Here is a 21,968-nt window from a genome sequence, read left to right as displayed (position 1 = left end):
AACATAAGGTAGATTTATAACGCCAAGGGGAAAAATATATATTTTTTGAGATAACAAGATTTACGAGATATCGGAGTTCGAGATCGGCAGAATATACTGTATTTGTTTTCTAATTTTAGCCTATTGTAATGCGTTACATGACCAAAAAGCAACGATCTTTTTATATATGTCGTTGATTAATTAAAAATTATTAAAAAAACGTCATAGAATAATTGACAGCTCATCGCCATTTCCATTTGTTAGGTTTTCAAGTTTATGTGCTATGATAATAAATCTGTTGTTGTAGAAATTAATACAATTAAGAAAAATACAGAATAGTATATGAAATCAGAACATTGACTTATGTTTCATTCTAAAATAATAACTCTAAGAGTTCCATTTCTTTTTTTTAATTTGCATATCATCATATTGATTAATCTTGAATTCATAAATATTTTGCGATCTTGAGTTCATAAATTTTAATATTGTTCCACAAATATAGATTTAATGAATAATCTAAAATTATGAATAACTCATGGATTGATTTAAATACAATTACTTTAGCAAAATGTATTCAGCATATGTCATGGGTAAAGTAATTAATCTAGTAATTAATCTAATTAATCTAAAGTAATTAATCTTTATTATTCGTAATAACAGGAAATTTTTAACCGATTTATTTAAATTATTTAAATACAAATTAATAGATAATAGTCAAACTAAAATTGACAGTAAGTTTTAATCAAAATGTTAGGATTTGTTTTAGTTGAGAAGATACTAAATCGAACCTGATACCTACAATAAATATGTTGCCATTTACGGATTGATTTCTATGCATTTAATTAAGTAAATTACATTACGGCAAAGCTTCACGTGATATAAATTAAGCATTTATATATTATTAAACACAAACGCATAACTACGATGATATTTCTCGAGTATTATCAAATTACTATGATTTATGCACACTACTATGATTATTGGTTGAAGTAGTATAACGGACACTACTACTATGATTTATGGACACAAAACTATGATATTTCTTAACATAACTTTTGTATTACGCATGAGTATTTGAAATATCTAGTCAAATGCTTTGAAAATTATTACATTGACTCAACTGCATTGGTAAATATTAATAATAACCAGTAAATGTGATAAATTTTGATAAAGTATTCACTTTAACCTACTTACATTAGATATTATTACTAATAACCGGCGATTAATAACGTATTCGTAACCTATACACATTCATGATTTTGTGTACAAATTGTTTATTTTTAATTATCTAGGAAATACTTTTCCAATAATTAAGGCTGAAAAGTGATGGCTCAGGGGATAAAGCGTTCGCCTTCCAATGCGGCGAACCGGGTTCGAATCCCAGTCCATACGAACTCAGCATCCGGCTTGCTCCGACCACAGTGCTGACGTGAAATATCCTCAGTGGTAGACGGATCATGGGTTAGAGTCCCTTTGCCGTCAGGCTAAGCGCGGGAGGTTCTCGTGGTATTCCTCTCCATGTAACGCAAATTGCGGGTTAGCTCCATCAAAAAGTCCTCTACGAAGACAAATTTTTCCCAATACTCGATCCAGGAGTACCCTTGTCTTCTGGATTGGGTTCAAAATGAAGAGGCTACGGAGTTGAACATTAGTAGTCGTAAGCCGGTTGGATGTTCAACGACGGTTATAAAATAAAATAAAATAATTTATGTCAAGCCGTGGTGGCTCAGGAGGCAGAGCGTTCGCCTTCCAATGAATTCGGGTTAGAATCCAAGCGATGGGTGGTCAATAGGAATTCCACATCCGGCTTGCACCAACCACAGTGCTGAAGTAAAATATCCTCAGTGGTTGACAGATTACGGGTTAGAGTCTCCTGCTGTCAGGCTAACCATGGGAGGTTTTTATGGTTTTCCTCCCCATAAAGCAAATATGGGTTAGTTCCATCAAAAAATACTCCACGAAGGCAAATTTCTCCCAATACTTGATCCAGGAGTTCCCTTGTCTTCTGAATAGGATTCAAAATGACAAGGCTACGGAGTTGAACATTAGTAGTCGTAAACCCAAAAAATTGGGTCGGCTTTCAACGACGGCTATAAAATCATTTAGGCCGTTATTTTTCGCTATAAGCTGCGTTTTCTGAAAACAACTAAGCAAATATATAAAAGTCTTGTTCACATAAAAATGAATTGAAGCACAAAAAATTTTATTGTTTAATTTAATGATCGAAAAATAGTCCGTTAATAACCTTTGGACTCTGAATTTTCATTCAACATAATTTTCTTACTTTTTGGCATTATTTTATATTAATTTAGGTCAAAATAAGTGAAAAATATCATATTTAGCACTTTAATAATTGACGGTTATGAAATACAACATGATACAGCTGTGTTTTGTTTTCTGTTTTAAAGTGAAAATCCTTCAAACCATGGTTTACTTCCAAACAATAACTTTCTTCAAATTTGCACTTATTTAAACTAATTAAGGTCAAAGAAAAACAACTATTCATAAGTGAAATGTCCTTAATTTACAAAATCAATTATTGCAAAATTTTCGAGCATGAACAAAAAAAAATATTTCTAGCTATTTTTTGGGGATTTTATATTTTAGTATAAATATGATTCTGAGTATATTTTAGCGCAAATATAATTCTAATTAGACTCTTTTTTGTCATAATTAAGGAATGCCAAAATATATTTTAGCTTGTAATTGGGTATAATATGAAAAAAACACAACTACTTCGATTTAGTAGGAACAACATATGACGCAATGCTAAACGAATGGAATTTAGTTGTTGTTTATTTAGTTATTGTTATTAGCAGTTGTTGTTATTTGTTTTAGTTGTTGTTGTTTATTTAGTTGTATTTAGTTTCAATAACTTTTCTTTATAATGCAATAAAATCTGGCGAGCAGCTATTTAAATGATCGAACACTTCGTTTGTTCATTTGTGGCTTGAAGTTAGGCTCGCAGAAAATGCCGTTCATGGGTTAAATTTAGTAGGAACAACACAACCTGTGACGTAGGCTATAGTATACCCAATTAGAGCGTCAGAAAAAAATTACATAAAAGGGACAACATTGTCTCATCTGCGTCAAATGGTTAATAGTTTCCATTCTCTCCCTAATGCAAATTTTAAGAGCAATACAAAATTTTTTAAGAAATCAGTACCTGAAAAAATTGAAAGTCGAAAAATAACTCATTAGACCAAAAAAGTTATTTAGGATCATATCTTTATTCATTTTACTTACTGTACCATGTAAAGTGCGCAAAATAAAAAAAGGGTCACCCTGAATAACTTTTGATCTAATGATTGGATCATCACGTTTTAAAACTCAATCTTAATGGTTCAAAGGAGTGATCTCAAATATGCTAATTAATTAGTGAAGCGGAAGTTACATTTATAAATAAAACACAAAAACGTACTTTTTCTGAATAAACCTATTTCTTTATCGACGAATTTAGATTTTTGATCCTGGAAAATATCCCTCAACATCTTTCAAAATATGATCCCAATAATTTGGTAAAATGAGGCGTCCGAAATTTAGATAGCTTAATGTTAATTTTATTTTCTGCATATTTCGCCATATGTCGAGAATTATTTTTAGCGAATAGAAAATTTTCTGGAGAAATTGAATTTCGTATTTTGCCACATAAAATTACAATCTTTAGAATGATATACCCAAATTATTACGATAATAATAAATTAACAAATTAATGATAACGAAAAAATTGTATACCTTACAATTCAAAAATTTTTTGACCACTTTTAAATAAATAATTAAAACAAAATTTTTACTAAAAGCTATAATTTGCGTGGAATTATCTTCGGAAAATAAAATTTTATAATTGTGTTAAAAAAATATTTGAATTCGCGTGAAAAGTTCTCGAGATATGGCGAAATACGGAAAATCAACATTAGGCGGTCCAAACTTTGAACCACTCTTCTGAAGAAAAAAAAAAACTATGGAGACCATATCTTAAGCTTGCACCTTCCTTCCTTGTTTGGGAATCAGAAGTTCGAATCCATCGAAAAAACGGTATGTTTATTCAGAGAGAGTACGCTTTTGTGTCTGATTTCGTAACTTAAAATATCGTCTGTAATTTGCATATTTGAGATAACTATCTCGAATCTTTAATATCTAGTCCTATAACGAGAAGATCCAATCATTAGATCAAAAGTCATTTAGGGTGGTCCGTTTTCATTTTACACACTATACAACGAATTAAAAGTTTCAATATACAGTCAAACCCTGCTATAGTGAACCTTCAAGGGACCGAAATTTCGGTTCGTTATAACCGGGAGTTCACTATATCCGTAATACAAGCAATTTAACTAATTTTTCCGAACTGCTCCCTTTTATTACACAATAATAAAGAAATAAATGACCAATAATAAGGAATTAGGACCAATAATAAGGAAATAAATGACCAATAATAAGGAATTAGGAACAATAATAAGGAAATAAATGACCAATAATAAGGAATTAGGACCAATAATAAGGAAATAAATGACCAATAATAGGGAACAGGACATTGTTTAAATAAATGACCCGTAAAGAGAAATACAAAAATGATTAAAAAACAATATGCAGTAACAAAAAATGCGTTAACTTTTATTTTTTATTGCTCATCGTCTTGAGTACAAAATTTAAGGATGGGAAACTGAGATAGAAGAAGCAAACAAGAAAAAATGCTTATGGCTACAATCCACTCAATAGAAGGTTTTAAAAATCGGTCTCTGTATTTTACGTAGAAATTTCAAAATTACTAAAAAATGAAGAAAAAAAATCACTTGAAGACAGAAAAAAATTCCTTATGTCCGATTTTCTCTTTGGTTCACTATATCCACAAAAAAATATTATAAGAGTACAGCAAGGCACAGGAGCGAACATTTCGTTCACTATATCCGGGAGTTCGCTATAACGGGGTTTGACTGTATATATATAATAAGATATAAATCACTTTTTATAATGCGTCTATATCACTAAAAAATACAATTGAAAATGAGTTGGGGATGGAAAAAAAAGAGAAGCTGAAAACAAACTTAACCGATACGGAGTAAAAAATAAAAATCACTTAAAAATAGATATACTAATCTAACTGTTAACAAAAAATCGCGGCGAAGAAAAAATTTAAAAATGTGCTTATAGCTTATATCGTATAAAATAATTATTAAAAAATATATTAGGCAAAATAATGTATATATATATATATATATATATATATATATATATATATATATATATATATATATATATATATATATATAAAAGGGTAGCAGTCATGGTGAGTGATGTTAGGCCACGCAGATAGCAGTTGGAAGGCAAAAAATATTTTATTAACTTCACATTAAGACATTTTCTAGCAAAGGCGGAGCTCCAAATCGCACTCAAAAACTGTGTGCTTAAGTTTTTATCTTAGGGAAAGTAGCAAAGGAATTTCCCTCTATTTTGTTATATTTGAGGGGAAAAGGGAAGTGATAAGGATTACTATTGGTTTATGAAAGAAATCTAGCTTTTCCCACACAGAGCATAGGGAGATATGTCCTGCTCTTAATTAAATGCATAGTTGAGCCAAAAATAGATTTAAGAACAGGATGTGGCTTTTAAAAGTGTGAGAAAGAATTTGGAATAGAATAATTAATTAGTAATAAAGTAGGAGTTGTTTTATAGCAAAGAAACTAACGTAAAAAGATTAATAGAAGCTTTTTATGTTACATCCCCCCTCGCCGAAAAATTTTAACTAACATCAAAAAATTTTTTAAAATTATCCCTTTGCAAAACTTTCCTTATGATGACACAATTAAAATAATAATAATAATATTTGTAAAATCAACAAGATATAAAGTAACATGAATTATAAAAAAAACACACTTGCACACTATGTAAAAAAAAGTTTCATACAGAGTTAGAGGAAGAAAAAAAAATTTGAAGTAGCGCTACTATCGAAATGAAGTGTTAGATCTCCATTTTCAAAAAATTGTTTGTGATTAAGTTTTTTCAGTCCTTCTTTATAATCACAGTAAATAAAGTTATTCCTCATACTAACACAATTAAAATAAACTTTTCACTTAAGACAAGAAAATCTATAAAAATTTCCTAAAAGATGTAAATATTCATATTCAATAACAAGAAAGATACAAAAATATGAAAATGCAAGTGATATGAGATATAAAAATACAAACTGACACTTTTTATCAAAAAAATTTTCAATATAAAATGTAAAAAAATTTTGACACAATGGTCTTTAATCTGAAGTTTAAGACTTCAGTATTTTTATTTCAATGAGAGAATAAAAAGTTTGACACTTGGTCTTTAATCTGAAGTTTAAGACTTCAGTGTTATTAGGGGAAATTGTTTTGTTGGATTAGAGGTTGTATTCCCCAAAAGGAGGAAAACAGTCCCTATTCTCAACAATAATGTGCTGGAAGATCCTAGATTCAACAAGGTGCATAAATATTTATTTTTTTGGTTTTCACCAGAGGCAAAACTACCATCGCCCCATATCCTACTAGATTGGGTAACGCTGAACTTGAAGAAAAAATTTGAAAGGTCGGATCTTCCAGAAAAAAGGGGACCGCATGTTCCATTGAACTATGCGTATTGTCGTCATATTCGGTGTTCTTTAATTTTATTTCAACAATGAAAAATCATTAAATTCAATATAAAATATAATTAATTCTATTATTTAAACTATTACTGGTTTTTTATTCGTGACATAATTTCAGTTTGTCAGGTGGGTGGTACCTTCGCAATTTTGATATATGAACTATTTCTGTATTTTCTTTATTATGAATATTCTTTTTATTTATTTTGTAATTAACATCAGAAAATTTTTCAAGAATTATATATGGACCGGAAAAAGTTGGGGTAAGTTTCCTAGTATTGGGGTATTTAAAATCTTCATACATTACAGTATCATTAGGGGAAAATTCAATATGAGTAAATCTTGCATCATAATAAATTTTATTTTTCTCATGATATTGTTTAGTTCTTTCAACTGCAATTTTTCTTGCTTCTTCTACTGGTGGATAAATTTCTTCGGATAAAGGATGATTAAATGGGACTGTACCAAACATTATAAAAAGCTGGTGGGAATTTAGTTACTGAATGTGGAGTTAAATTGTATTCTTCGGTTACTTCTTTTAATAATTTAGGCCAAGGAACTTTTTTAGAAGAATCATTAATTTTGCATTTTAATCGTGTTACAATGGTTTGTCCTAAACGTTCAACTTTTCCATTAGTTTCGGGTCTATGGGCTGTAGTTAACAATTGTTTGATTTTGCTATGTTTAAGAAATTTTTTAAAGTGGGAAGAAGTAAATGCGGCATTTCTATCACTCAAAATACTTTTAGGGGTTTGAATTTGAAAAATTTGGTGCAAAAAATTTACATAGGTTTCCGTAGTTATTGATTTCGAAGCAAATGTTTTGTTTATCTATTTCCTCTTGTTGTTTTGGGGAAGTTTTGTATGCTCGTAAGGATACTGGTAAGTCTGATGTTAATCTTACCCTTTGAGGTTCAATTCTTATTGTCCCTACATCATATTTATCTTTAGCAAAAATATCTGAAAAATCTTCTAAAATTTCCTGAAGTTGGGAATTTTTTTCATCATCATGAATTTGCATAATTCCGTCAACATGATTTTGACAATGTTGCGCACCATTATCACATTTAGTCTCAAGAACATTTGAAAACTCAAGATTATTTTCAGTTTTGCTATTTAAATCTTTATTTTTAAGTCTATTTTTTATTTTATTCTTCTTTAAATTCTCTTTGTTTACATTTTTATTTTTGTTTACTTTTATGTCCAAACTTTTATTTTCCATAATCATTTCATTTTGTTTATTTTTAATTGATTTAACATTGTTTCTTTTATTTCTACTTTCCTTATTTTTATTCTTAGCTTTATTTTCTTTATTGATATTTTTGTTGCAATCATTAACCTGGATTTCAGGAGAAATGTGTAAAGACAAGTTGCTTTTATAATCCAAAAAAACTATCAGCTTCTTCTGATTTTGCATTACAACTCGTTCAACACAATCTATCACTAATTTAAACCCATTACATTCCTTTAAACCCAGTATGGCATAAGGTAGATCAGTATTTAAAATATAAAATTCCACTGACCTAGCTATATCTCCAATTTTTAAATTTAAAGTACAAGTGTGGTTAAGTTGCAAAATACCTTTTGTTTGTTTTACATTAACAAAGTCTTTTCTTTCTTTTAGGACATTAAGTTTTTCAAAAAGCTTAGCCGGAATTATATTTAAAGTACTTCCTGTATCAATGTTTAACAGGATAGTTTTATTTGTCAAAATTGGGTTTTTGTCACTTATATTGTTTTCATTTTTATTTTGTAAATATCCAGTTACTATTAATTGACAATTTTGTTGTTGGTCACTTTCTTGTTTAGGCTGAGTTTGATTCTCAGAAGTAAAAATATTAGGTTTGTTTATACAATTTTGGCCCCAATGATAGGCATTGGTTATACCAAGCTTATCACAGTATTTACATGGCTTAGGAGGCAACTCCTGGGAAGCCTGGGCGAAATGACTTGTTTGTTGTTCATTTGTATGAAACTTTTCATTTCGAATTGTAGGTCTAAATTGGGATTGTTGGTTATAACTTTGACTAGGCCGGGAAAAATTTTGATTTTGTTGAGGATTATAATTTGGATTACCCGAGTTGTTAAAGAATGGCCGCCTTGGTACCCAGCCTTGATATTGTGGTCCATACCCATTAAATTTGGTTTCTGGTAATTTTTGTTTAGTTTCAGTTTGAGGTAAGACCGGAGGTACATCATGAATTATTTTCGAAACAATTGTGAGCCATTCAATCGGGGTTTTGGGTTCTTTTAAAACCAAAAGTGTCCTAATTTGGGGAGGCAAATCTATAGATAGACCCTCAATTATATGTTCATTACTTAAACCTATCTTTCTACCTAACTCTACCTTTTCAGTAAAATATGAGTTAAGGTCTATAGTTTGGCCAGAAAATTTTAAATTTTGAAAATCGTTTAAGCCAAAGAGAGGTGAAAAATAATGTTCTTGAAAAATTTCAACTATTTCCTGATATGAATTACAATTAAGGCAGTTATTAATATACAATTTCAAAGCTGAACCTTTAATGAATTTTTGAAAATTTTTAAATTTCCAATCGTCATTTAATTTAGCCTCGATAGTTAGTTTTTCGAAATGTTTGAGCCAGGCTGTGAATTGAACACCAATGTCAGGCTCAAAGATTAGTATGTCTGGTTTATCTTGTACAATTTGATCCATACTTAATTTTTGTAAATTATCACTCAATTCTTTTTCAGAATTATCTGTATTGCTTTTAGCGTTTTCATCCATGTTAAAATTGTAGTTTTTGCCACTCCGTAAGGGCATTCAAATAATCAAAATAAATTTCATTAACTAAATATAACATTTAAAAGAAAAAAAAGTTAAATTTATGAATAGCACATATTTTGCTTTTTTAAACACCATAATAAAATAAAAATTTAAATTTTACTTCTACAATCAATATAATATGCACTGTGATATATAATGCAATATAAAAAGTGATTCCTTAAATAATAATTAAAACTATAATCATACTGAATCATAAGTGGAAAAAAAAATATGTGATAGCACTAAATTTAATATCATTATTTAATTTAAACAAATAATATTATAAACCATTGAATAATAGCATCAATAAATGGAACTATTATCAAAATATAAATATTAATAGATAAATATAATATAACCGGAATAAATATTTGGAACAATAAACATAAAATTATATGTTCCTATTTCAATATATGAGCGTAAATGATTCAAAAGTATTCACGTTTAAAAACTTAAACTTTTGAGAGTAAATACCAATCACATCTGTAATTAATCACCAATAAATCACTTCTAATATTTGATGAATCACGCGCACACGCGAGCGGAATCATAGCTACCACTTGAGATCACATTTTTGGTCATCTTCCGTTCAAGGAAACATAGAACACTCGAGAAAATCGCCAGAAAACGAAATCAATTCGATCATATGCTGAACCTTTATCAATCCTCAATGAAACCGACAAGCAGCAAGCAAGTAGGGCAACACAGCAAGCACTTGCTGTAAATCCGCAAGAAGCTAATTGTTGATGGTAACACACGGTAGGCGAAAACGAAACCAAAACACCGAAGACATCAATTCTTTAACGGCGATTCCGGTACAACGGTGTAGAGGCAACGTCTGGACCCATTATGAAGGAAAGTCCCGAAATTCTCATTCTTTTAGTCAGGATATCTGTTTCACGAGCAACGCCGGCATCTCCTAAAACTTCATTCGATTATTTTCTTTCCTTTTATATTTATATATTTTTTACTTATTTGAAAAAAGCATTTTTTTTTTAATGGAGCCAGTGAAAAAAAAAAGTGCCAAACCAACTGCAAAATTTATCCTGCTAGGCTTGAAAGGGTAGCAGTCATGGTGAGTGATGTTAGGCCACGCAGATAGCAGTTGGAAGGCAAAAAATATTTTATTAACTTCACATAGTATATTTAAGACATTTTCTAGCAAAGGCGGAGCTCCAAATCGCACTCAAAAACTGTGTGCTTAAGTTTTTATCTTAGGGAAAGTAGCAAAGGAATTTCCCTCTATTTTGTTATATTTGAGGGGAAAAGGGAAGTGATAAGGATTACTATTGGTTTATGAAAGAAATCTAGCTTTTCCCACACAGAGCATAGGGAGATATGTCCTGCTCTTAATTAAATGCATAGTTGAGCCAAAAATAGATTTAAGAACAGGATGTGGCTTTTAAAAGTGTGAGAAAGAATTTGGAATAGAATAATTAATTAGTAATAAAGTAGGAGTTGTTTTATAGCAAAGAAACTAACGTAAAAAGATTAATAGAAGCTTTTTATGTTACATACATACATATATATATATATATATATATATATATATATATATATATATATATATATATATATATATATATATATATATATATATATATAAATAAGCGTTCAAGTAGCGGGTTCGAATCCCACCGTTACTCTGGAATCATCTATTTATTTATATTTATTTAACACTTTTCTAATCATAACAAGCGTATATATTCGAAAGAAATAGCCTGGCATACGAGATCCTATTTCGATTGTTGAAAGATATAATCGAAACGAATTTCTTTCTTTGGTAGCTGAGTTTTTTTTTATATAAGGAAGAAGAAAAGTAAAAAAACAAAAACAAAATTGTGCTATTTTTGGTCTAGGAAAGGTCACTTCAATAAGTAAGAAACATCACATAAGCTGTCAGGAATTAACCGACTTTTTTTCTCACTTTTCTTTTGGCAAAAAGTCTTACATTAATTAAGTCCAAATAAAGAAATTCATTGAATTAAAGGTATTGAAAGAAAGAAAATTTACTTTTCGGTCTACGTTATCAGAAACTTTGAAAGTGAACACATATTTCTTTTCTCTCTTTTTTTTTTCTTTTCTGAGTACGAAAAATGTTTTCTTTTTCCACAAGGGGAGAATGGAACACATTTTCTTTCCTTTTCTCTAATAACAATTAGTCTTCGATTGAAAAAAAAAGACGAGGTGCGCCGTTTATTTAAAAAAAATATTTTATGGTTGTACTCTTGTTATAATAAATGAAAACTGGGTAATTGATTTTGGACTTTTTGTAAAAAAAAAAAAAAATAACAATTAACTTTTTTTTACGATACCAAATAACGTGTCAATGGTTTGAATTAAATCATTTTATTTATTTAAATTTTTTTACGAATCGATCAACTAAAATTAAAAAAAAAAAAGAATTAAGATAATTGATAACAGTTATTAGAGTAGTGAAATAAAAATATTTCTAAATAATTTAGAAGTTTTTTATGAGCTCACATCACTAAAGTGTGTTATGTTTTTTCATACATTGAGAAAAAAAAATGTATGATCAAAACTTCCAGAACATGGTAAAATTTATCGTGTTTCTGGCTCCATGAGAACATCAAAAAGTACGGTAATTTAGACCGAAGATCTTTGGTAATGACTTATGGTAAAATTAAAAATAAAAAAATATTTTTTTATTACCATGTTGTTTTTTTTTAACTTATATTTTTACTAGTTAGCTTAGTTTCTCACCAGTAAGTCCCGCAGTGGGCTGATCGTAAAGACACGGTTTCCAGTAGAACACCGAAGTCAAGCATCACTGACTGCGGTCAGTAACAACACCTCCTAGAAGAAGGAAGGCCTCAGCACGGATCAATTTAGTAGTCCGATGTGACGAAGTTAACTGCGCAGTTGATGAAAAATAAGAAAGATGTCATTACGTTCGGGGTACTAAGCTGCGCAGTGGTTGAAAATACGAAATATGTCATTACGTTTGGACTACTAAAGGATATTTATGGTAACCCGTGCAGAGGCCTACTCTTTTCTAGGAGGTGTTGTCAGTAAGCGGGTGACCACTGTGATCATTCTGCTTACGGAAGGCGGGTGCGCTGTATCGATCCTCGTTAAACTGTTCTACCGTAAAGTGCTCGACTTCGCTTGCAAATTGTCGGGCTACCAAAGCAGGGAAGCCATCCTCTCTGCAGAGGATCAAAATTGCGATAGCATGTTTTCGGATCATCCTCAAGGATGTTTCCTAGACCGTCGCCAATACTAACGCCAATACGCTGTAAAGCACTAACCTACCTTTTTATTCCCTATACAAGCTTTAAATTAACATCTACCAAAAAAGGTGCATTTGTAAATGTATAAATGCCTGGACAAGACGGACCAATCTAAATCATTAGTTTATCTGTTATGCATCAGGGTTGTTTCAACATCCTAAAATGTAAGCGTAGTGGCTGAGAATCCTACCGTAACCCTGGATGCAACTACATATATAGCAAACAAAAGCGGAAATTTTAAAAACAAGCAGAATTCCTATATGGCCTTGATAAGGGATTTTGTTTCGAACTAACAGTACTCCAAATATCATAGCTCTCGGTCGAATGGCTTCGGAGTACAAACAGATTGTTAAACATTCGTTTTTTTATACATAGATTTAATACATGCCCAATTTTATCTGATCAGGTTGGATACAGCCTGGTACTAATTTCCGAAAAATAATTCTTTTACTATCCAATTATTATTATTTCATTTATTTTATTATATATATTTTTTTATTATATTTACATTTATTTTGTTACATTATTTTTTATTTTGTAATATTTTTAGATTAAATATTTAATTTCCTATTTTCTCATTCAAATATCACTTTTATTCACGAGATGCTAAGGAAAAAAGAAGGGAAACTTTAGCATGCCCGACTTTTTCTTATTTAGTATTTATTTATTTACTAAATGTCTTAAAATAAATATAAATAAAAAACATCACATAACCTAAAGTCTAAATAAAAGTGCGCAATCGAAAAAAATAAATAATTCATTCGAAAGAGTCTTCTTTAGAAATCATTACTTTAAGTAGCGAAGTAATATCTTCTAAGCTATACTAGTCTACTGAAGAGATGTCTTCTTCATGTTATCCATAATTTATCTCCCACACTTTATAGATCTCACCCGGTTTCTATCTACAAAATTAAAAATAGCATTTATTTTTTCAGTGGGATAAGAAATTTATGTCAGGGATAAATATTCGGGGCTGAAGGTTTGTAACGATGTTATCGAAAAAAAAAAAAAACTGATTTAGCTTTCATCGATATCAGATAGGTAAGTATAAATTCTACGTCTGTACTTTATTTTCGTTACACTAGAGCTGCACAACGGGCTAGTGACGACGGTCTGGACATGGCAACGCAATTTTGATTCTCTGTAGAGGGGATGGCTAGGATAGAGAAAGATATTATAAAGGTACGTCTAGCGTAACGTGGACAGTGGCCCCCACCCCCCCAAGCTCTTGGGCGCATTCATCCCCCCCAAAAAATATGCTAACTTCCCCCTTCCATGTTAGCTTGTTCGAAATAGTGCTACGTTGCTTCTTTTATTTATGTACTTAAAAAAAATTTCTCTCGTCTTAATTCCCCCCCAAACTATTCGTTTTATTTAGTGTAAAAATCCCCCCCCCCAAGCTTTAAGTGGGCGCATCGTGCGCCCACCTTCCCATCTGATGGGGGCCCCTGAACGTGGAGGTAGCGGGTTCGAATCTGTCCCAGGATTTTTCTTTCGTAGTGTTCTCTATTTGTATTTCGTCTTGACATTGTTAAGAGCCCAAGATGAGTGCGTAATAATAAATAGATGCATCCAGGGTTACCGTAGGATTCAAACCCGCAACCACTACGCTTAGATTATAGGATGTTGAGACCGCCCTGATGCATAACAGTTAAACTAATGATTTAGTCTAGCCCAATCCAGGCATTTATACATTTAAAAATGCACATTTGTTGGTAGATGCTAACTTATAGCTTACATAGAGAATAAAAAACAAATTACTGACGATTGATTGGTTGTTAATTTACGTCGCACTAGAGCTGCACAATGGGCTATTGGCGACGGTCTGGGAAACATCCCTGAGGATGATCCGAAGACATGCCATCACAATTTTGATCCTCTGCGGAGGGGATGGCACCCCCGCTTCGGTAGCCCGACGACCTGCGCGCGAAGACGAGCACTTTACGGTAGCACAGTTTAACGAGGACCAATACCGCACACCCTCGGTCCCTACGCAGACTGATCCAAGTGGTCACCCACCAGCACACTAACCGTAACCAATGATGCTTGACTTCGGTGATCTGCTGGGAACCGTGTCTTAACGATCAGTCCACTGCGGGACCAAATTACTGACGAGAAGGTAGGTAGGTACTCTATTTATGTCGCACTGGAGCTGCGCAATGGGACGTTGGAGACGGTCTGGAAAACATTAAACGCAATTTTGATCCTCTGCAGAGGGGATGGCACCCCCGCTTCGGTAGCCGGATGACCTGCGCGCGAAGTCGTTGAGCACTTTACAATAGAACAGTTTAACGAGGACCGATACCGGGCACCCTCGATCCCTACGCAGGCTGATCAAAGCGTTCACCCACCAGCTTACTGACCGCAGTCAATGATGCTTGACTTCGATGTTTTACTGGGAACCGATATTTTTTGTATTTAAATTTTGTGTATTTCACACCGAATACGACAGGAATTAAATTAAGAATTTTTAAAAAAAATCTAATTAATACCATTACTTTTAGAATAATTTTACTGTGTTTTTAATAGTTATAGTGGGTTATTCGCTGTCGCTCACGAACCACCATGATTACTTCGCAATAATTCTTGTTTCTTGGCAGAAAACAGTTTTTCTATTGAAGTTAAAATTATTCACTTAACATATATGTACTAAAAGAAATTTTGTTTTCTTACGCTTGTGTCTCCACTTCCCAAGTCCAAATATAATTATCTATTAGTATTATAAATATTTCTATCTATTGGTGAACAAAAGTAATTTTTCTAAGTAATCATTTTTGAAAGTAACATTTATATTGTTCAAACAAATTTGATAAGTTCGCAAACGTGATTTAATATTTTCGCTTACCTTAACGGGCGGATATATGAAATACTATTTTTGCTTGCATCTCATAGTGCATGAAGCAGATCGCAGAATAAGTTCTAAATCAACAGTATGTTAATGTTATTTAAACAAAAATCATAATTGTAAAACGATTAACGAGATTAGACCACCTTTTTAAATAACTTAATGTTAAAATGTAGTGCAGAATTACTTGATAATAGTAATAAAAAAAAAACAATTCTCTTAGTTTTAAACTCTTGAATTAAAAGCGTAATAATAGCAGTACAGTAAAATATCTTTAAATTCGGGATACAAAAATATTTGTAGAAAAACAATACAGTGATGACTTTCATTAATTTCATGCTGATAACAACCAAAACAATATGGAATTGAATGAGGAAAAACTGCATCCTACCACGTGATTTATCGGCCAATAGACTGCGACACCATTATTAGATTTTTATATATAGTAAGAAAAATGTATGTGGTGGCTTTAAAATGTCATTTTCCTGACCAGCGATATTTTTAATAATTACTCGCTTTAAAACAGCATATAAATTTTTTTATTTTCAAACAGTTAAAGGCATTTTTTGAAAGTGTGTAAACAGGGAACGATTTCCAAAATATTTTTTAAAACTAACTTTTTCAATCAATTATTTGTATGCCACCCAAGAATATGTCCCTTTCCTGCTCACATATCTTCATTTTTTTATTACCTACATAAATGACGCTAGAGTTAATTATTTTTGTTTAAATGTAAGATTGGTAAGCCATTTCATAAAATAAATCTTCCTGTAGAAACAGAGAAGACAATTATAGAAAAAAAAATTATTAAAGAGATTTTGAAAATGATGTAGCTTTTTATGTTAAAATATTTTTACTTTCTCTAAATTTATTTATATATAAAACTTAACCTTTTTTATGGATGCTCACTAATAATTTGAAAACGAAGGCACAGATTTGGATCGAGTTTTTTTCTTCTTTTTTTTCTACACATCGAAAATTTCAGAGGGTGGTTTGTAGGTAATCGCCACTTTTATGCGTCGCAAAGTTCGGACACAATATCAAAATTACAAAATTCTTTACGCTGATGTTTTTCTAAGATTAAGTGCTCCTGCCCGGTATTCCCTACACTGCTGTTTTTTTAAGACAAAGCACTTCTGACAGGTATTCCCCACACTATTGTTTCTTTAAGATTAAGTGCTCCTGCCCGGTATTCCCTACACTGCTGTTTTTTTAAGACAAAGCACTTCTGTCAGGTATTCCCTACACTACTGTTTCTTTAAGATTAAGTGCTCCTGTCCGGTATTCCCTATACTGATGTTTCTATAGAGTAAAATGCTATTATCCGATATTCTCCAAACTTATTTATTTTTCGTAAGGCTAAAGTTAAGTTTGTGTGTCGTAAAAAATTAGTTCATTGAATTCAAAAAATGCTTTTTTTTTCGTCTGATCTTTTTTAAGTTAGTAAAATTAAAAAAAAAAAAAAGCAGAGAAAAAAATACAATGCTTCTTCCTCCATGATTTAAGCTTCAAAGGTGGCAAGATTGATTTAGCCAAACTATTCCTGATTGTAAACCAAAATATTCCTCATTTAAAAAAAAATTTCAAAAGCTAATTATCTTATAAATTTATCATCATTATAACTTAAAGCTTTTGTTGAGAGATTAGTATTGTCAGATCTGTAGTGAAAATAGCTAATGCCTTAAAATTATTAATGCTTTAATGCTAAAACTTTTTTCAATTATTAATAGGAATAATTATTTTTTGACATACTTTTAAAACGGAAAATTTTTATTATCTTATCCTTTATATGAAAATAACTTAAAAATAATCCAAAATTTTAATTGCAAGATGCATTTTGCTGGATATTTAAAAAGGCGGACTAGCTGGTCATCGGAGGCAAGTGATTCATTGATAACATTCAGCCTGAGCTCTTTTTGCTGTTAATAACACAAAAAATAAAAATGAGCTGTGGTGGTTCAGGAGATAGAGCGTTCGCTTTCCAATGAGATCACCCGGTTTCGAACCCCAGCGATGGCTGATCAATACAAACTCCATACCCAGTACGCACCGACCATAGGGCTGACGTAAAATGTCCTCAGTGGTAGACGGATCATGGGTTAAAGTCCCCGTCTTCAGTCTTATAGTGGGAGGTTTTCGGGATTTTAGTCACCATGCAAAGCAAATGCGGGTTAGTTCCTTTAAAAAGTCCGCCAGGAGGACAAATTTCTCCCAATACTTGATCCAGAAGTTCCCGTGTCTTCTGGATTGGGTTCAAAAGTACAAGGCTGTGGAGTTGAACATTAGTAGTCGTAAAAACGGCTCGAATCCCATTGATGGCCAGATTCCGCATCCAGCTCACATCGACCACAGTACTGACGTGAAATATCCTCAATAGCACACAGATCATAAGTTAGAGTAATTATGCCGTCACGCTAACCATGAGAGGCTTTCATGTTTTCCCCTCCATGTAACGCAAATGTGGGTTTGTTCCATCAAAAATCCTCCAAGAAGGCAAATTTCTTCCCATACTGGATCCAGGATGTGCCTTGTCCTCTGGATTGGGTTCAAAAACACAAGGCTGCGGAGTTGAACATTAGTAGCCGTCAGGTACAAATACAACGCATATGCTAGTTAGTTCCATTAAAAAGTCCTACACGAAAGCAAGTATAAATTTGGTGACGTCATGCTACTACGTCATGTTCTTTATTGAATTCCTCTGACACAGCGACTATAAATAATTAAATATTTAAATGTGCACAATAAACTTTTTTTTTTGTTCAAATAGGTTAGAAATTATCACTGATGTTATCTTTAAAATATGCGAAAAACTGAATCGCTTATAGTAAAATTTAAAACAATGACTCACGCTTAACCAATCAGAAAATTCCATTTCGTTTTTCGCTCATGCCCATTTAATGAATGAATTAACATTTGAATAAAGAAATTGTATTAACATCAAGTGTCACCCAATAGAAGAATAAAAAAATGTATATGAACATGAGTGGATGAATGAAAAGTATATTAGATTAAATTATATAAAGCTGGATTAAATTATAAAGATTAGATTCAATTATATAAAGCTTATATTAGATTAAATTATATAAATATTAAATTATATAAATTATATAAAGTTAAAGAATTAGAGAATGAAAATTTGAACAAGATAATAGGGAGAGTGTGAAATAATAGTAGAAATTGAATAAATCAAATTTTAATTTTCGAGATAGTGAGATCTTATGAATGAGAAAGTGTACAGGAAAAGCAACCTTATCTTCGATTAGATACGAGGAAGGGATTTTTCCCATCGGAGCAGTAAAGTCTCTCTACAACAGAATCGATAAAGTTAGAGAATTTCATTATAAAGAGGTGAGGATTTTTCCTACAGTTCTTTAAATAAATGCTATAAAATCTTTAGTAAAAGGCGTCAAGTTCAAAAATTAATAAATAAATAAAATTATTTGCAGTTGATTCGAAATAAAATAATAGTTATTATGAAATATGATGGTATGGTTATACTGAGAACATAAGCAATTGGTTACCGACATATGAACGTGTGAAATCAAATGTGTTCTCCAGAACTTCAGTGGACAATTTCATCAAAAATCCAAAAAAAAAAAAGAAAATTGCCTATAAACTCGTGTAAAACATGCACTTACAGACTACAGTACGTCTAATAATTTGGCCTAATTATTATGATATACTAATATAATGCCTGATATAATAAATATTCTATATTTATATATATATATATATATATATATCAAAAATGACAGAAATTAAAGAGATAAAAGTTCGAAAAATTGCAAAAAACAAAAAGGTAAATGTGTAAAAAATGCACAAAAGAGCAAAAATCGAAAAGATAAACGCCTGAGAAAAAAAAGGAAACACTTTTTTGCTTGGATAATGTTTTGAATGTTATATAACATTGCAATTAAGAATATCGTTACACAGAGAAATTCGCTTTAGGGGGAGGGGGGGAGATGTATTTAAGTATCCACCTTACCTGTCAAAAAAAAGAGTTAATCCAAAATGAAGATGGCTGCATCATGTACACCCCGATAACACTTCCCCATCACTCAATAATCTAATGATGAATCTCATCCATAGGTATACCATACTGTCTCATTCTATTTACAGAACAATGAGCAGAGGATCGTTTGGAGAATGGCCAGCACCCCCTTCCCACATGATTCAGCATTAATGTTGGCGCTCTCTCTCTCTCATCCACGCGATGAATTACAATGATGTTCTTAACTCTTTTCTCTCTCGCAGTTCATTTGCTATTCCGAAAGTGTGTTTATGAATAGGATTGCATTGCTCGAAACAATTTCCTAAAAATAGAATCTCGTTGATTTGTAGAACTAAATTTTTCTCATTTAATAATATAAATATCCTCAGTATGATCCCCCATTATAGCAATACGTTCATTATAACGACCGATACACAAAGTTCCGCTTGATATTCGATAAACGCAATGTTATTTTAATATGCTTTAGAACGTAGGCATAGACACATTCATTCCAATATAGCGACCTGAGCCGTGATAGTTTAGGGCAGGGATGGGGACGCTTGCCATTTATGACACGCGATACAATATTTTGGGCACGCCGCCCATCACAAAGTTTACTATGAGGCATATTAACAATGAAATTAAAATCCTAAAACAATTATTGACAAAAAAATTAACAATTAATGCCAAAAAAACAAAAATAATTAATAACCATGAAAAACAAGCTAACAATAAATAACTAGCAAAAAAAAAATTAACAGTCCTGCTTGAACTAACATACAATCTAATATAAGTTATTTGTCATCTGATTTGCAACGACAGAAGTCACACTGATGTGACTTTAAGTTGAATTATGCGTATAACTGAGACATTGCAAAATGTTTTTTTCCATAGTATATAAAGGGTTTTGAATTGATAGTATTAAGTATTATTACTTTCCAAATAATCACGAAGTCAAAATTATTTGAAGGCACGTCAATGACCACATTAAACAATTTTTTTTAGAAAAAATGGCACGTTGGTGCAAAAAGGTTCGCCACCACTGGTTTAGCGGATAGAGCATTCGCCTTCCAATGAGGTGAACCGGGTTCGAATCCCATCAACAGCTGGTCGATACTACAACAGCTGGTTCCGCATCCAGCTTGCACCAAACACAGTGCTGATGTGAAATATCCTCAGTGGTAGACGGATCATGGATTAGAGTTCCTTTGCCGTTAGGCTAACCATGGGAGGTTTTCATGGTTTTCCTCTCCCTGTAATTCCTTAAAAAAGTCCTTCACGAAGGCAAATTTCTCCCAATACTTGATCCAGGAGTTCCCTTGTCTTCTGGATTGGGTTCACAATTGCAAGGCTTTGGAGTTGAACATCCGTAGTCGTACACCCAAAACATTGGGTCGACTGTTCAACGACGGTTATGAAATAAAATTTAGCAAACTAATTTTGATTGCATGATTTATATAAAGTTTCAAATAAATTAGTTAACTTATTATTCTTTATTAATGTTACCGCACGTAAAGGCACTTTGAGTCCCGTTTGAAGAAAAGAAGAGTGGCATGTCCTCTCTAAATCCTAGTGGGTCATAAATTCTGATCTCCCATAAACTAGGTGACTTTCTTCTCAAAGGATACAATAATTTTATCTATACTTTTCGTGTTTAAAAAATAAATAATTCCCCTAAATCCTAGTGGGTCATAAATTATAATCATTCATAGTCTAGGTGACTTTCTTTTCAAATAATGCAATAAATGTATCAATACTTTTCTTGTTTGAAAAATAAATAATTCCCCTAAACCTTAGTGGGTCATAAATTATAATCATTCATAGTCTAGGTGACTTTCCTTTCAAAGAATGCAATAAATGCATCAATACTTTTCTAGTTTGAAACATACATTCGCTCTTTTTTTTTAAATGTCTGTCTCTGGTTTATTTTCGCGTTAAAACATGTGGTTTTCGCAATTGTCTTGACATATGTTATTTATCGAAACATATGCTATATCTTGACATATGTTACTTTTCGGAGCCTCTAAAGCAGGGTTTCTTAACCAGTGGTTCATGGACCCCTTAGGGGTCCATGGGTCATATTTTGGGGGTCCGCCAACGACTCCTAATTTTTAAAACGTTTGGATCAATAATATTTAAATAACATTGATCTTTTTTTCCTAAAAGGTGAAAATACATAGGTACATATTTGATACAAGGTGATCGAGATACCCCAAATTCAGTGCTGACTGCACACAATCCTCTAATATCCCTGTCATATTTTTAACATCCTCCACTAACCGGCTTTCAGTTTGCACGCCATCAGAGGCAACCCCCTGATGACGTCCGCTGTGCTATTTTTTATCATCCCCAATCAAACTACGTACATTTGACACCTTGTCCAGGGTACTAGATCTAGAATTTTTTCTCAGAAGAAAGCCCAGTTTTTGAAATCTGGAACATTAACCAAACTTGGATTTAGTATTCCACAAAAACCTCTGGTTGAGGCATCTCTCAAAGTTGCATATCGTA

At 31.8% G+C, this 21,968-nt stretch overlaps 1 protein-coding gene across 4 annotated transcripts in view; it reads right to left on the bottom strand.

The window, feature by feature from the left end:
- LOC107450366 (glutamate-gated chloride channel) overlaps positions 1–21,968 on the bottom strand; it is a 233,133-nt gene that overhangs the window by 128,464 nt on the left and 82,701 nt on the right. For 2 of the 4 annotated variants that reach the window (XM_043052381.3, XM_016066130.4), the window contains exon 1: positions 19,452–19,966. The exons of the other annotated variants lie outside the window; for them this stretch is intronic. The gene's annotated coding sequence lies outside the window, so the exon portion shown is untranslated. Of the gene's footprint in view, positions 1–19,451; positions 19,967–21,968 lie in introns of those variants that run through there. 4 annotated transcript variants of the gene reach the window in all.

The sequence above is a fragment of the Parasteatoda tepidariorum genome, chromosome 1 (genome assembly GCF_982258835.1).
Source record: "Parasteatoda tepidariorum strain Cologne lab strain chromosome 1, Ptep-v5.0, whole genome shotgun sequence".
In the NCBI taxonomy this organism is placed as follows: Eukaryota; Metazoa; Arthropoda; class Arachnida; order Araneae; family Theridiidae; genus Parasteatoda; species Parasteatoda tepidariorum.
Note: the sequence above shows the minus strand (reverse complement) of the source record. Positions and strands in the feature narration are given on the sequence as shown.